Here is a 17446-nt window from a genome sequence, read left to right as displayed (position 1 = left end):
TCGTGCATAAGCTTATAGAAGCTCAGAGGGTGGTGGAAGTGTGTGACAATGGTGCACAGAAGAATAATAGGAGATACATGAAGGGAAACGTGATCAATGATAAAATCACTAGCCTTACCAAGGTTTATCATTAATATGATGCAATGAGAACAGTGCGCCATACCAATGCGATGCATAAAGGGGCTTAACTAGCCGATGCGAATGTAATGTGGAGTGATGCCAGTGCTCATATCCAATCTACATATCAAGTACATTTCCAATCATAAGGAAATCACCGGGGTCCAGTACACTACTAGATGACTGCCGCTCTACAGACCCGCATAATCAAACGAGCATAAAAGACATCACTGCCTGCCTGTGGATGACCAATCACCAACAAGGCTCGATGGCAGTGGACCTATTTACGATCTGGTCAGACTCAGCCTAGTAATGCCTTCTTCCACTAGGCGGATAAGGTCACACCCCTACCCAACCGACTACACGATAGTGGGAGTCGCGGCTTAAAGGTATAAGGCCCTTGTGCGCTCATAGTTTCCACTCGGTCATGGCGTTGGGGCAGATCCTTGGTACCATGAAAGTTTTAGGAATTTCATCATGGGCATCCTATGCACCCTGTATACTCAAGTAATATTTCCAGTGTCCACACATACGGCCATCCACAAATGTCCTTGTGGAGGCAAGGCCCTAATAAAGCAAGGGCGGATCGTCATGAAATGCGATGCCAATGCATGAGTCACACACACAGATCATGTACTAGCTTCAAGCACTCGATGTATACAAGGGGAGAAACTCCACCCCTCTATCATGTCGACCCAATGATCACACAATGCAATCTATTCACGCAGATGATGCACATGGGTCGTAATAGTGTAAGTACGCTACTTGGCGATGACGACGGGGATCATACTCCTACCCAAGGAGGGATAAGGCCTAGGTACATATACATGTGTTTTAAAGAGAAGTCCTCTAGTGGGGGCCCAATATTTTGGAGTAGCCCATAAGCTAATATAGTTATAAACCCAAGGAAGAAGTGGTCCTAATCAAGGGCCCAAGGTGGCCCTTCAACCACCTATAGGAACCCTATGAGCCTACCTTAACGCCACCAAGGAGGACATCCAACCTCAACTGGGTCCCAAAAGGTAGCTCGCTACTTACACGTATATAAGGCAAAGCCCAAAGCCTAAACAATCCATGGCTTAGTGGGCCATACACTAAGCCCAATACTTAGGCAACATGGTGGGCCCTTAAACAAGGTTTGGGCCCAACCATAAAGATCATAAGTCCACTCATTGTGGTGGGCCTAATGGGCAGCACATTATTCCAACATATGGGTAATCCTTATATTTAAAACAAGTAAGTTGGGTCTCACATCTTAGCCCAAGTATGAGTTTATTTTAATGGGAAAGAAAGGGCCCAACTACTTGAGTATTTGGCCCATAAAACCCATCACATTGGCTTGATAAATGTAGGCCCCAAGAGTCCAATGGGCCTATCAAAAGTTCTAGCCCAACCAAGGTTATATGGTCCAACATTTAGCTAGAAGTATGGACCCAACAAAACCCTAACTGGGGTGGGCCTTGAGCATGCACTAATTAAGCCCAAAATCTAATTAAAAATGGGGCAAGATATGTGTAACCAATGTCCCCAAATTTGGTGGACCATGCTACCCCAAAATATTCATTTATGGGCAGCAATTTTGGGCCTATTACTGAAATTCCAGCCCACTCACAATCTGGCCTATTGCTGAAATTCTAGCCCACCCACTTTATGGGAAAAATACAAATTTTCATAATTTTTGGATACTCAAAAATATTTTAATTAAATTCGAGATTACAATCTGTCCAGAGTAAAATGTTGTTGTCTATGCAAAGTTTATCCAATAAGGTGGGCCCAAGCTTCATCTGGGGAGGGATGTAAAATTAATATTTTTTCCATAAAGTACAGCAAGGTGGAGTCCACAAAAATGGTCCACCCCTCATACAATCAAGTTGAAATTTGTGTTTTTCCTTCAATATACAAGGTTGGATGGTCCAACGAGGTGGACCGCCCACCCCCTTTAGGCCTCATCTTTGGGTGCCTTTACATGGACATTCTGAGGTGTGATCCACCACACCTCAAGGTGGGGTCCACACCTTCATATTACACCCCACAACCTCAAGAAAAATAATGGAAATCATAATCCAAATCCATGACAAACATTAACTAAAATAGTCCCTGCAACAGTCTAGATTTTTGAACAACAATACATGGCTGGACATATCAGCCTATATCTTAATAATCTCAGCAATTAAAAGGGTGTGTGGCCTTCCTTAGTGGGCCCCACACATGTTCAGATCATGAACTAAGGTCAGGACACTTGCATGCATTAATTTAGGGTGTCCAAAAACCATAGAATAAGGTTGTAGGGGCGTCTCACCCTTGCTGAATTTTTGGGACGTCCTAGGCCCACCAAGTGGGCCACACACATCATCATCCACAATAATAAATGAAAGGAGAAGAAGAAATACAACTCGGCCATAGGGGTAGGGCCTCGCCACTAATGGGCCCTCCCAAAATTCAATCTCATCCATACAATAATGTAGATTGTACATGTAATAATAAACCAATGCATGCATGGTTCATAACTAAAATGGGTGGTTGGGATGTCATCCCAACATGACTTCTAGGGTCTAGATGCCTTTGGAATGAAGTAGATAATACAATACATTATGATGGGATCCGTGGAGAATGACTCTATTATGTATTATGACATGCATGTAGGATGGGCCAAAGGGCTACATTCATGGGGTCAAATGGGATTCCTACCATGGATTGGTGGGTCCCATATGATTCATTTATGAAGAAAAGAGAAAATTAAAGGTTAGGAAAGAAATTAGAAATTTATATTCACCCACATGCAAAGCTAGCCTTCAAACTTTTACACCATGAAGATCTTGAGCCTAAGAAGAGGTTTTAATGGTGGAGATCTATTTTTAATGGTAGGATTGAAAGTATGTTGGGATTAGAGGGATGGAGAAAAGAGGGAGAAATGGACATTAGAAGAGAGAGAGGTTGCTAGCAAATGGATGAAAATGGAGGGAAATGAGAAAGATAAAGAGAGAGAAAGTGGTTATGATGAGTTTGTAAGAGAGGTCATCATTGCATAGGGAGGAGTTTACAATGTTTAGGCTTAGGGTAGGCTTGTCTAGTGTGTGTTGAGGTGGGTAGTGTTTTTCATAGAATTTATGTGGTGTGTGTGTAGTGTGTATACGGACTTATGCCAAGGAGGTAGTCCACATGCATTGCACAAAAGTGAGCCACATGATTAAGGGCCATACTATGTAATGTTCATAACTTTTGATCCATATATCGGATGGACGCACAAGACACGTTGTTGGAACTGCAACGACAATGAGAACAAGATTACATAGGTCTCGAGTCAATCCAAGTTGGGTTTATGTGACTAGACTCAAGGATGACCGCAAACACTATCTGAGGGGTCGCAGGTCGCCAGGATTCGACCAGTAAGACCGCGGGACCAAGAGAAATGAAATGCATACCTACACACACATGCACACACAAGAAATCTCAGGTCAGGTCTTACATTACTTAAAATCCACTCTTTCCATAAGATGTGTCTTTGCAAGCTAGATTTAGTGACAAAAAATCATGCTAAACTTGGCTTCAGGTAGACCACACCAATTGAAACCATTATGACAGTCACTACGCCAAAATTGTGAAAAAAGGACGGTCCAAAACCGTATCAAATGACCAAAAAGGACGGTCATGGACCGTTTCAAGGGCCGTCAAATTTTGACGTGTCGTATTACATAAAGGATGGTCGAAAACCGTCATTTTTATTGACGAAAAAAGGATGGTCATGGACCATCCTAAAAAAGGACGGTCGTAAACCGTCCTTAAAAAGGACGGTCTCAGACCGTCTCTTATGAGCCTTTAAAGGATAGCCATCGACCGTCCTTAAAAAATACTGTCGTAGATTGTGTCTGATGAGCGTTCAAAGGATGGCCATAGGCCGTCCTTTAAAAGGACGGTCATGGACCGTCCTTAAAAAGGACTATCATGGACTGTCTCTTATGGGCCTTCAAAGGACGGCCACAGACCATCGACCGTCCTTAAAAAGGACTGTCATGGACCGTCCCTTATAAGAGGGTCAATATACACCTGTTACATCATCGTATTCTTCCTGATATATACCCGTTATATAATTTCATCATATTCACATTCACATCCATCTAAACCCAAACTACGTAAATCCAACATAAACTACATTTATCCAAACATAAACTACATCCATCCAAACACAAGCAATCTTATCCACATTACATTCATCCACACATAAATACATATAAGTTTAACATCATAAATAAAAAAAGAAAAAAATTAGCAACAATTTTCTTTTTTATGTCTTTCACCTGAAAAAAAATATTAAACCAACAAAACATTATAATTCAGAATCATGAAGAATTGCATAAACTTCTTCTAAAAAAGTGGGCACTTTTTAAAAATAAAACTGATCATTAAAATAGGTTTAGGTTTAGGTTTTAGGTTTTAGGTGTTAGGTTTTAGGTTTAGGTTTAGGTTTAGGATTAGGTTTTAGGTTATAGGTTATAAGTTTAGGTTATAGGTTATAGGTTATAGGTTAAGGTTTAGGTTATAGATTTTGGTTTAGGTTTAGGTTAAGGTTTAGGCTTAGGTTATAGGTTTAAGTTATATGTTTAGGTTTTAGTTATAGGTTATAGTATATAGGTTATAGCTTTAGGGAATTGAGAATAGGTTAAGGTTAAGGTTTAGGTTTAGGAAATCGGGTCCAAGTTCAGGATCGGGTTATCAAGTTTAGGTTTAAGTTTAGGTTAGGGAGTTGAGATTAGGATTAGGTGTAGGTTTATGTTCAAGGATTTGAAAATACATTTCGATTTTAGGTTTAGGTTTAGGTTTTAGGCTTATGTTTAGGTTATAGGTTTAGGTTATAAGTGCAGGTAATAGGTTTAGGTTTATGTTAGGTTATAGGTTAAGGTTTCGGTTTAGGAAATTGAGTTCGGGTTTGGGATCGGGTTTAGGTTTGGGTTTTCAAATATAGGTTTAGGTTTAGGTTAGGGAGTCGAGATTAGGATTAGGTGTAGGTTTAGGGTTAGGGATTTGAGAATACATTTCGATTTTAGGTTTAGGTTTAGCTTTTAGGCTTATGTTTAGGTTATAGGTTTAGATTATAAGTGCAGATAATAGGTTTAGGTTTAGGTTAGGTTATAGGTTAAGGTTTAGGGATTTGAGAATAGGTTAAGGTTTAGGTTTAGGAAATCGGGTTCGGGTTCGGGATCGGGTTTAGGTTTGGGTTTTCACGTTTAGGTTTAGGTTTAGGTTAAGGAGTTGATATTAGGATTAGGTGTAGATTTAGGTTTAGGGGTTTGAGAATACATTTAGGTTTTAGGTTTAGGTTTAGGTTATAGGTTATAGGTTTAGGTTTAGGTCATAAGCTATAGGTTTAGGGAATTGAGAATATATTAATGTTTAGGTTTAGGAAATTAGGTTTGGGTTCAGGATCGGGTTTAGGTTTGGGTTTTCAAGTTTAGGTTTAGGTTTAGGTTAAGGAGTTGAGATTAGGATTAGGTGTAGGTTTAGGTTTAGGAATTTGAGAATACATTTAGGATTTAGGTTTAGGTTTAGGTTTAGGTTTAGGTTATAGGTTATTGGTTTAGGTTAAAGTTTAAGTTTAGGTTTATATTTAGGTTTAGGTTATAAGCTATAGGTTTAGGGAATTGAGAATAGGTTAAGGTTTAGGTTTAAGAAATCGGGTTCGGGTTCGGGTTCGGGTTTAGGTTTGGATTTTCAAGTTTAGGTTTAGGTTTAGGTTAGGGAGTTGAGATTAGGATTAGGTGTAGGTTTAGGTTTAGGGATTTGAGAATATATTAGGTTTTAGGTTTAGGTTTAGGTATAGGTTATAAGCTATAGGTTTAGGGAATTGAGAATAGGTTAAGGTTTAGGTTTAGGAAATCGGGTTCGGGTTCGAGATCGGGTTTAGGTTTGGGTTTTCAAGTTTAGGTTTAGGTTAGAGAGTTGGGATTAGGATTAGGTGTAGGTTTAGGTTTAGCGATTTGAGAATACATTTAGGTTTTAGGTTTAGGTTTAGGTTTAGGTTAAGGTTATAGGTTATAGGTTTAGGTTTAGGTTTAGGTTATCAGCTATAGGTTTGGGATTAGGAAATCGGGTTCGGGATCGGGTTTTGGTTTGGGTTTTCAAGTTTAAGTTTAGGTTTAGGTTTAGGTTAGGCAGTTGAGATTAGGATTAGGTGTTGGTTTAGGTTTAGGGATTTGAGAATACATTTAGGTTTAGGTTTAAGAAATCGGGTTCGGGTTCGGGTTCGGGATCGGGTTTAGGTTTGGGTTTTCAAGTTTAGGTTTAGGTTTTGGTTAGGGAGTTGAGATTAGGATTATGTGTAAGTTTAGGTTTAGGGATTTAAGAATACATTTAAGTTTTAGGTTTATGTTTAGGTTATATGTTATAGGTTTAGGTTTCGGTTTAAGTTATAAGCAATAGGTTTAGGGAATTGAGAATAGGATAACGTTTAGGTTTAGGAAATTAGGTTCGAGTTCGAGATCGGGTTTAGGTTTAGGTTAGGGAGTTGAGATTATTATTAGGTGTAGGTTTAGGTTTAGGGATTTTAGAATACATTTAGGTTTTAGGTTTAGGTTACAGGTTTAGGTTTAGGTTTAGGTTTAGGTTTAGGTTAAGGTTTAGGTTTAGGTTATAATCTATAGGTTTAGGGAATTGAGAATAGGTTAAGGTTTAGGTTTAGGTTTAGGAAATCGGGTTGGGGTTCGGGATCGGGTGTAGGTTTAGGTTTAGGTTAAGGAGTTAAGATTAGGATTAGGTGTAGGTTTAGGTTTAGGGATTTCAGAATACATTTAGGTTTTAGGTTTAGGTTTAGGTTATAGGTTACAGGTTTAGGTTTAGGTTTAGGTTAAGGTTTAGGTTTAGGCTTAGGTTTAGGTTATAAGATATAGGTTTAGGGAATTGAGAAAAGGTTAAGGTTTAAGTTTAGAAAATCGGGTTCGGGTTCGGGATCGGGTTTAGGTTTGGGTTTTCAAGTTTATGTTTAGGTTTAGGTTAGGGAGTTGAGATTGGGATTAGGTGTAGGTTTAAGTTTAAGGATTTAAGAATACATTTAGGTTATAGGTTTAGGTTTAGGTTATAGGTTACAGGTTTAGGTTTAGGTTTAGGTTAAGGTTATAGGTTATAGGTTTAGGTTTTGGTTATAAGATATAGGTTTAGGGAATTCAGAATAGGTTAATGTTTAGGTTTAGAAAATCGGGTTCGGGTTCAGGTTCGGGATCCGGTTTAGGTTTGGGTTTTCAAGTTTAGGTTTAGGTTTAGGTTAGGGAATTGAGATTAGGATTAGGTGTAGGTTTAGGTTTAAGGATTTAAGAATACACTTAGTGTCACGCCCCGAACTCGGAAACCGGGCTCACAAAATTCCCTATCGCCGAACCCGGCGCCGACAGCCTCCGTAGAACCCCGTTCTCGGATCCCGATACCCATTCACCAGGTTCCGATCCTGGGATACTACAAGGAGGGTTTCAAATCATCAGTCTGATTCATAATGAGCATAATAAAAGCATAACCCACAAACAATAACCACAAGAACACCACCACAAAATCCACTATGATCAAAAACTTTTTGTACAATACAATAGAAAGGGAAAATACAATATAATAAAAAAAACAAAACTCCAGAAGCTCGGCTGCACGCTCCAACTACAGCGAGACTATGGCTGCGACTGCGTCCTGGCGTCACCTGCACGCATCAATCGTGCATAAGCTTATGGAAAGCTTAGAGGGTGGTGTAAGTGTGTGCGCAATATAAACGTGCTCAAAATGCAAGGTCAAAGTGATGCGGAATCATGGTGATGAGCACATGAATGCAATCAGCCGTACCAAGGCTATGCGGTGCAAGATATGAATCCTATCGGCCATAACACAGCCATGCGATGTGAGATGCAACTCAAGCATGCCAATCCTCATCATGTATCAGTACAGTTCTCATTCTGGATAATCACCGGGGTTCAATACACTCCAAATGGCACTGTCACTCTCCTAGCCGCACAGTCCAAGTAAGCGTAAGAAACCTCACTATCCGCCTGGCCAATAGTCTGCCAATACCTATCCGGCACGTCGATAGCGGACCCATTCGCTAGCTGGTCAAACTCAGCCTAGTATTGCCCCCTACCCTCGGGCGACTAAGGCCACACCCCTTTCCAATTGACCACGACATAGTGGGAGACGCGGCCTCCTGGTATTCGGCCCTTGTGCGCTCACATATCCACTCGGTCTCAACGTTGGAGTCATCCTCTAGTACCATCGGGTTTAGGAATTTTCACCCAGGGACGTCTATGGCGCCCGTATGCTAGAACCAAACATTTTCGGTATCCAACCCAGCCATCCACGATGTGTTTATGGAGGCTATGGCCCTGATGTCGCTAGGGCATACGATAACTATAATCACACAAATGCAAGTGTATGAGTCACACTATCGATCATGCAACAGTCCTGTATGTACCATGCACTTATATGGGCAACTCCGCCTATCAGGGAGCCCATAAATAGTCTGCCCAAAGGTATATGCTATGATCGGTCACTCCTCTCATCAGGCATACATATGATGCGAATGATCATGAATCATGGATCTATACTAAATATGTATAAAGAGATGGGCTCTGGGTATAACGGAGATGGCCCTATACGGCCTACTTACCACAAATATGGGCCTATCAGTGGGCCTTAGGGAGAATTATAATGCGGACATTTAACCAACATTATCCATTCAATGTGGACATCAAACCAACATTGCTCCCAAGGAATGGCCTTCCATGAATCACACATTGTAATGGGCCTTTTGTACATCTAATTGGGCCTTGACCCAAGGACCCAAGTACATCAAATGGGCTACATAATATGAGCCCCATATCTATATCAAGGTGGGCCTCAATGGGCCTCATAATATGGGCCTAATACAAATCAAGGAGGGCCTCAACAAGGACCACTAATGCATGAAGATGAGCCTCCATAATGGGCCTTAAATTATCTCCAAAACAGTTGGGCAGTTGGATGAAACACATACATTATGATGGAGCCCACACTAATAAAGGGTGCGGTTTACAATACTTACCTAAGTGGGGCCCACCAAAATGCTCATTTTCTACCCAGCTTAAGGCCCAATATAATGTTTATTTTCCACCCAACTATTCATAGGGTCACGTGGACCAGGGTAGAGTCCACTATATATATATATATAATTTTTTTTTTTTTATTCAATCTATACATAAGGTTAGGTGGGCTTGGATAGGGCCCACTGTAATGTTTGTTTTTCACCCAAACTGTTGATAGGCCACGTGGAGCAGGGGGCCCACCTACTACTTATTTATTTTTATTTATTTTTATTTGCTGGCGTGGGAATTCACGCGAACCAGGCCCACGGCTATGTTTATTTACCATTTCAATGTTTGAGGAGCCCCCAAATCTAGGGCCCACCGTGATGTGGTCCACGATCCAGCCCACCCATTTCGTGTGTCCCACTGGACTAACGGTCCAGACAGAGTTTCAGAAACATCCAAAACTCAGATAGGCCCCACCAAGTGATTTTATATATTTAGGCATGTCTTCACATGATTTTAAATGGTATGGCCCACATGAGTTCCGTATAAGGCTGATTTTCGGGATGGACGGCTAGTCCGTGGGGACCCATCAAATGCACGGTCTGGATGGTTGAAAGGCATCAAGGTGGGGCCCACAACTGGGGTCGTGACCCCCAGCCCGCCCGTCCGTCCGTCGTCGAGCGCAGGCAGCGCCTCTGGCGCTCTGACAGCAGCTGCATGCGCTGCTTCTTCTTTTCCTTTTTTTTTTTTTGAAAAAAGGATTTTCTGTGGTTTTCCACAGACGGGGCCCACATCAGAGAAATCCATCCCGTTCATTAGCTTCCAAATCTCAAGACCATTTAAACGAGCTCGATATATAGCATGTTTTTAGCGAATAAAAACATCAGAGCGGGTTTTAACGGTACACGTTACTGTTTCCCATGGTATGGCCCGTATGATTGTCAGATTAATCTCAACTTCCAGCTCAACGCCTAAAATGATCTGAGGAAGAGGATGGATGGCTTGGATTTGACTTATACATCAAGGTGGGGCTTGCATGAGAGGCCCACCACTCCTTTCTTCTTTTTCTTTTTATAAAGTACACACACATGACACTCCACTGTTTGCAACGTCCAGCGTCCAGGGACGCTGGACGATTTATATATTCACAACATTGTGGTGGGTCCCACGTGGACGTGGCCCACCAATATATATATACATATACATATAATATTTATCTTATATTATATATATATATATATATAAATACATATTATATTATATATTATATACATATATTATATAAAATATAACATACATATATATATATACATATAAAAAGATGCATTGGGCCCATCCAAACAGTGGATGGTGTGGATCATCACCTGCAATAGGGTGGACCACACCGTCTGATGCTAATGGACGGGGTAGATATAACACATATTGGTGGGATCCACACCATCACAACAAGAGAGAGAGAGAGAGAAAGAGAAACTAGAGAGGCAGTGAGAGAGAGAAGGAGCCCCGCCACTACGGGCCCTCCATTGATACAATTCATACATCGAGTGGGTCACACAACAAGCGACCCCTTAAAATTTAAAACAACGGTAGATCACCCACCTTATCTTCCTTCTCCTTGCTCCCTTGGCTTCAAATGCACCTTGCCTATGCCTTGGATGGTGGATGATGGGGGATTAATGGTGTGGATGAGAGATGGGAGGGTGTAGATGGATGATGGAAGGTGGACCACTCTTGAGAGGGAGATGGGAGCTTGGACGTATGAGGCTTGGGGTTGAGTTGCTTGGAGATTTGAGAAATGAGAGAGAGAGAGAGAGAGAGAGAGAGAGAGAGAGAGAGAAGATATGGATGGGTGAGGTGTGATGGGTGATGGTTTGGGTTGAAAAGTTGAAAAAGGGGTATGGTGGATGTTAAAAATGGGAAAAAAGAGGAGTGGTGAGTGGAAAGAGGGTAGACTTTTGAAAAAGGAGGGGATGGGGTGATGTACTTGATGTATTGAATGCATTAATGGTTGATTGATGGGACTTATAGTAGAGATTCCCTCGAAATCCGCAACACACGGTGTTTCTTCGGAATAAACGTAGATCGGCATCTTCTTGCCTGGGTATCGGTTCGGTGCGCAAGTCACGGCGTTGGAACCGCGGCGACGACGCGGTCACTATGATACAACTTTCGGATCAAGCCGACGTCGGTGCGCAGGACCTGGCTTATGATCGTGCGCAAACACCGGATATGGTGCGAAGGTTACCAGAATTTGACCGGCAGGACCGCGGAAGCCAACGGAACAGTACGGACTAGGACACGGGTCTTACACTTAGGTTTTTGGTTTAGGTTTAGATTATAGATTTAGGTATAGGTTAGGTTATAGGTTAAGGTTTAAGGAATTGAGAATAGGTTAAGGTTTAGGTTTAGGAAATCGGGTTTGGGTTCAGGATCGAGTTTAGGTTTGGGTTTTCCAATTTAGGTTTAGGTTTAGGTTAGGGAGTTGAGGTTAAGATTAGGTGTAGGTTTAGGTATAGGGATTTGAGAATACATTTAGGTTTTAGGTCTATGTTTAGGTTATAGGTTATAGGTTTAGGTTTAGGTTTAGGTTTAGGTATAGGTTTAGGTTTCGGTTTAGGTTATAAGCTATGAGTTTAGGGAATTGATGACAGGTTAAGGTTTAGGTTTAGGAAATCGGGTTCGGGTTGGAGATCGGGTTTAGGTTTAGGTTAGGGAGTTGAGATTAGGATTAGGTGTAGGTTTAGGTTTAGGGATTTGAGAATACATTTAGGTTTTAGGTTTAGGTTTAGGTTATATGTTATAGGTTTAGGTTTAGGTTTAGGTCAAGGTTATAGGTTATAAGTTGAGGTGATGATTTAGGTTTAGGGAATTGAGAATAGGTTAATGTTTAGGTATAGGAAATCAGGTTCGGGGTTTAGGTTTAGGTTTTCAAATTTAGGTTTAAGTTTAGGTTAAGGAGTTGAGATTAGGATTAGGTGTAGGTTTAGGTTTAAGGATTTGTGAATACACTTAGGTTTTAGGTTTAGGTTTAGGTTATAGATTTAGGTTTAGGTTAGGTTATAGGTTAAGGTTTAGGGAATTGAGAATAGGTTAAGGTTTAGGTTTAGGAAATCGGGTTCGGGTTCAGGATCGGGTTTAGGTTTGGGTTATCAAGTTTTGGTTTAGGTTTAGGTTAGGGAGTTGAGATTAGGATTAGGTGTAGGTTTAGGTTTAGGAATTTGAGAATACATTTAGGTTTTAAGTTTATGTTTAGGTTATAGGTTATAGGTTTAGGTTTAGGTTTAGGTTTAGGTTTCGGTTTAGGTTATAAGCTATAGGTTTAGGGAATTGAGAATAAGTTAAGGTTTAGGTTTAGGAAATCGTGTTCGGGTTCGGGATCGGGTTTAGGTTTTGGCTTTCAAGTTTAGGTTTAGGTTAAGGAGTTGAGATTAGGATTAGGTGTAGGTTTAGGTTTAAGGATTTGAGAATATATTTAGGTTTAGGTTTTAGGTTTAGGTTTAGGTTAGGTTATAGGTTAAGGTTTAGGGAATTGAGAATATGTTAAGGTTTAGGTTTAGAAAATCGGGTTCGTGTTCAGGATCGGGTTTAGGTTTTGGTTTTCAAGTTTAGGTTTAGGTTTAGGTTAGGGAGTTGAGATTATGATTAGGTGTACGTTTAGGTTTTGGGATTTGAGAATACATTTAGGTTTTAGGTTTAGGTTACAGGTTTAGGTTTTGGTTAAGGTTTAGGTTTAGGTTACAAGCTATAGGTTTAGGGAGTTGAGAATAGGTTAAGGTTTAGGTTTAGGAAATCGGGTTCGGGTTCAGGATCGGGTTCAGGTTTGGGTTATCAAGTTTAGGTTTAGGTTTAGGTTAGGGAGTTGAGATTAGGATTAGGTGTAGGTTTAGGTTTAGGAATTTGAGAATACATTTAGGTTTTAGGTTTATGTTTAGGTTATAGGTTATAGGTTTAGGTTTAGGTTTATGTTATAAGCTATAGGTTTAGGGAATTGAGAATAGGTTAAGGTTTAGGTTTCGGGTTTAGGTTTTTGTTTTCAAGTTTAGGTTTAGGTTTAAGTTAGGGAGTTGGGATTTGGATTAGGTGTAGGTTTAAGTTTAGGGATTTGAGAATACATTTAGGTTTTAGGTTTAGGTTACAGGTTTAGGTTTAGGTTTAGGTTTATGTTGCAGGTTTAGGTTTAGGTTTAGGTTTAGGTTTAGGTTATAAGCTATAGGTTTAGGGAATTGAGAATAGGTTAAGGTTTAGGTTTAGAAAATCAGGTTCGGGTTCGGAATCGGGTTTAGGTTTGGATTTTCAAGTTTAGGTTTAGGTTTAGGTTAGGGAGTTGAGATTAGGATTAGGTGTAGGTTTAGGTTTAAGGATTTGAGAATACATTAAGGTTTAGGTTTAGGAAATCGGGTTCAGGTTCGGGATCGGGTTTAGGTTTGAGTTTTCAAGTTTAGGTTTAGGTTTAGGTTAGGGAGTTGAGATTAGGATTAAGTGTAGGTTTAGGTTTAGGGATTTGAGAATACATTTAGGTTTTAGGTTTAGGTTTATGTTACAGGTTACAGGTTTAGGTTTAGGTTTAGGTTTAGGTTAAGGTTTAAGTTTAGGCTTAGGTTTAGGTTATAAGCTATAGGTTTAGGGAATTGAGAATAGGTTAAGGTTTAGGTTTAGGAAATCGGGTTCGGGTTCGGGATCGGGTTTAGGTTTTGGTTTTCATGTTTAGGTGTTTAGGTTTAGGTTTAGGTTAGGGAGTTGAGATTAGGATTAGGTGTAGGTTTAGGTTTAGGGATTTCAGAAAACATTTAGGTTTTAAGTTTAGGTTTAGGTTATAGGTTACAGGTTTAGGTTTAGGTTTAAGTTAAGGTTTAGGTTTAGGCTTAGGTTTAGGTTATAAGTTTAGGTTATAGTTTATAGGTTTAGGTTATAGGTTTAGGTTGTAGTTATACGTTTTGGGGATTTGAGAATAGGTTTAGGTTATAGGTTAAGGGTGTGGTCCTTGCAAAAACAGATATAAACACGGCCTGCTACAATTGGCCAGGCCCTTCCAATGCTGTCCATAGGAAATTGACTGCTTCATCATAATCATAACAGCGGTTCCCATCTTTCAGGGACCCCGCTCAACATCCGGATAGCTCCGACGCACATCCAGGTCTGCTCTATCAATTTCGAATAAATACATAAACATGGCATGTCCAAATGGTCAGGCCCTTCCAATGTTGTCCATAGAAAATGGACAGCTTCTTCATGGTCATAACAGCGGTTCCCACCTTCCAGGGACCCCCGCTCAACATCCGGATAGCTCCGACGCACATTTGGGTCTGCTCCATAAATTTTGAGTAAATATATAAACATGGTCTATCCAAATGGTCAAGCCACTCCAATGCTGTCCATAGAAAATGGACAGCTTCATCATGGTCATAATAGCGGTTCCCACCTTCCAGAAACCCCCGCTCAACATCCGGATAGCTCCGACGCACATTCGGGTTTGCTCGATCAATTTCGATCTAATACATTTAAAAACAACATAATTATATCTAAAAGCATTTGGATACCTGTGGAAGGCCTCCCATATTCATATTGTTGGTTACTCATCCCTTTGTCTATAAGCCATAATCGACCAACACTTTCTATTGCTACCTGTACTCTGAAACCAACACAAATATAACTGGGAAACAATATAAGGAATAAGAAAAATGAATTTACCTGTGCACATCATTAAATGTTTCCATATAAGGATGTGATATTATATCTTTGATAGCCACAACCTGTATGACAGAGAAAAATGCAACCGATACAGTCTGTTACAATTCAAAGGAGAAAAAAGATTTGTGGCTGCACCGATATTCTAGTACATTACGAACGGCTGCCCACGTACCCAAAAAGTCAGATTGGGATCAAGCCACTACGTAGTTCTTTTTAATTAACCAAGTAACTAAAGGTCATAAATTTCATATTTAACAAAGTATCGTTGAACTTCGTCTCAAATCGTTTCTGGTTGGTGCATTTTAAAAAATTCAAATACACATCATGGTCATAACAACGGTTCCCACCTTTTAATCTTATTATAAACAAAAACAGATTTTTTTTCATATTATTATAAATAACTATAAATGATTTACAGTTAACCCCAACAAAGAGTTTGAATTTCATTTGATAATACAATTGATAGAAAAGATGTAAATGATTTATAAAATGATCTGTAAAAGTGTTTAAGATGCAATAAATTGCAGTCTAACTAGTTGGACTTGAGACTTCTTAATTCTAAATATTTAAGATGCATTAGATACAAAATATATCTAACAATGGTTTAGGTTTAGGTTATAGGTTTAGGTTTAGGTTAATGTTGTAGGTTATAGGTTTAGGTTATAAGTTTACCTTTGTGATTTTTGTGACTACAACATGTCCCTAGTGATGAATGTTAATACATTAGTTAGAGTTATCAGTTTTACTTTGGATCAATACTAGTTCAATCAGTGAATATCATGTGGGGACACAACAAATATTATTGATCACTGATGTTTTACATAATAACATAGAATACATGTCTTGGTATGCATGTATCTAAAAACAACAACACATGCACAAATATCCTTGGTAACTTGTGAATTTGAATGCTATATCACCTTTACGGCACTGGGTCATCAGGTGCTTATCCTGGAATTGGAAAAATGCTTATGCAAAAGCATTCTTATATGCGAATTAAAATACTCATTGCTCACTTCTTGAATAATGTAATTTCTACTTCAAAAGCATTAGCTGAATGCATTCTAGATCTTCCTTCAAAACTAATATGTAAAGGATTTATTTTTTTTTTGTAATGATGAGTTGATTTTGGTAATCAGTTTTTGATCTATCTAATTCTACTCCAAATAAAGCAAACCTTATGAGAAGCATTTACCTTGATTTTTCATTTTTTGGTGCAGTTCTATGTTTCCACACCAGGATTCTGCTTTTGCAATTACAAGTGGTGGTTTGTGCTTCTTGCCTTGTTTGGCTTGTGTATGTTTTTTGGCACCACCTCAGCGTCTTTCAATGAAAGTTTCTTGCTATCTTTCAAAAGAAGTGGTGGTTTGCGTTGTGAGTGATGTCAATGTGTGCCTCTACCATGGCTGGTCCCAAAGCCAAGGTAAAAGAGTAATAGTCATGTCAATTACAATTGCATGTCTTATCATGAATGAAACATCCTAATTAAATCCAAGATGAACAAAACATTGGAAAGCCATTTCCCAAAAAAAAAGAGGAAAGAAAGTCAAAGAAATAAATAAATAAGAAAGTCAAAGAAATAAATAATGGAAAATTGAACTTACCTGACATGCATGCCTTCTTCAATATCTGTTGGTGAAACTTTATCGCCCAAACCAACAAGAAACTGTGGGTACAGAAAGAATTAGGTCCATCAAAATGTGCCAAGATTCTTAAGTTATACCAACCTGAAATAACAAAACATCGCATGGAAAATATACCTTGGCAATTTGCTTGACATTTATTACATACTTTGCTTCCTTAGAATTCTGGTTTATTATTTTTGTGCATCTTGCAACCTGCTCAAAACATAAATAAACACATATGTAAGGTCAAACAACATACCATTTAGTCATAATCACAACAACAGGTAGCCCTCATAAAGATTACCTGAAGAGGCTGCTCCTCTTGCATCATTTGTTTATCAGAAACAAGATTCCACCAGTTGGGTGCAGCTAACCCAGTGTTTGAATCTTTTATTCCTGTTGTTTAAATGAAACAAAATCTTCCTATTCAAAAAGTTTTATAATGCAGATAGGGGCAGATGCAAAGAAAAGCCCATAAAAGGGTATTTTCCTGTAGTGCGAAGATAAATATTAACCATGTTGGAGACTACGCGGCTTTGTACTTGTGGTGTGGTCCACTTGAGTTTTCGATATGCTTCCTTTTTGTTCTTTAGACCTCAAATTATATGTTAGCATGGATGAATGGAGTGAATAAAATAAATAAATAACGGTGAACCCCACAGAGTTTACTTTGGTAAAGGTAACGAGTAACTCACTTAAATGTGGCGGAGAAAGGTTTCCTTAAAACATTCATAATCAGTGTGGGAATTCCCACTGATTTTAGTAGAAACCAATGTGGGAATTAAATTCATTGATTTCCATTATGCATAAACCCAAAAAAATAGACTTGGGTCAACTTGATCCTGTCAAAACATGAAAACCAAATATTTAAGCAGAAAATGCACATAAATTGGTAAAAAGGGAAAATTTTAATCACTATAAAAACTAGGAAGTCGATATCGCTTACATGCAAACTAAACTGTGAAAAACAAAAACACCAAAAATATA

The 17446-nt window shown here is 39.3% G+C and overlaps 1 long non-coding RNA gene across 1 annotated transcript; it reads right to left on the bottom strand.

The window, feature by feature from the left end:
* Positions 1-16394: 16394 nt before the first annotated feature.
* LOC131241483 (uncharacterized) lies at positions 16395-16955 on the bottom strand. Its single transcript, XR_009169056.1, has 3 exons — positions 16764-16955; positions 16595-16672; positions 16395-16500 (listed from the first exon to the last, which is right to left on the bottom strand). It is a non-coding gene; the product is annotated as an uncharacterized LOC131241483 (long non-coding RNA).
* Positions 16956-17446: the final 491 nt, after the last annotated feature.

Source organism: Magnolia sinica, chromosome 3 (genome assembly GCF_029962835.1).
Source record: "Magnolia sinica isolate HGM2019 chromosome 3, MsV1, whole genome shotgun sequence".
Lineage (NCBI taxonomy): Eukaryota > Viridiplantae > Streptophyta > Magnoliopsida > Magnoliales > Magnoliaceae > Magnolia > Magnolia sinica.
This window is presented reverse-complemented; position numbering and strand designations above follow the sequence as displayed.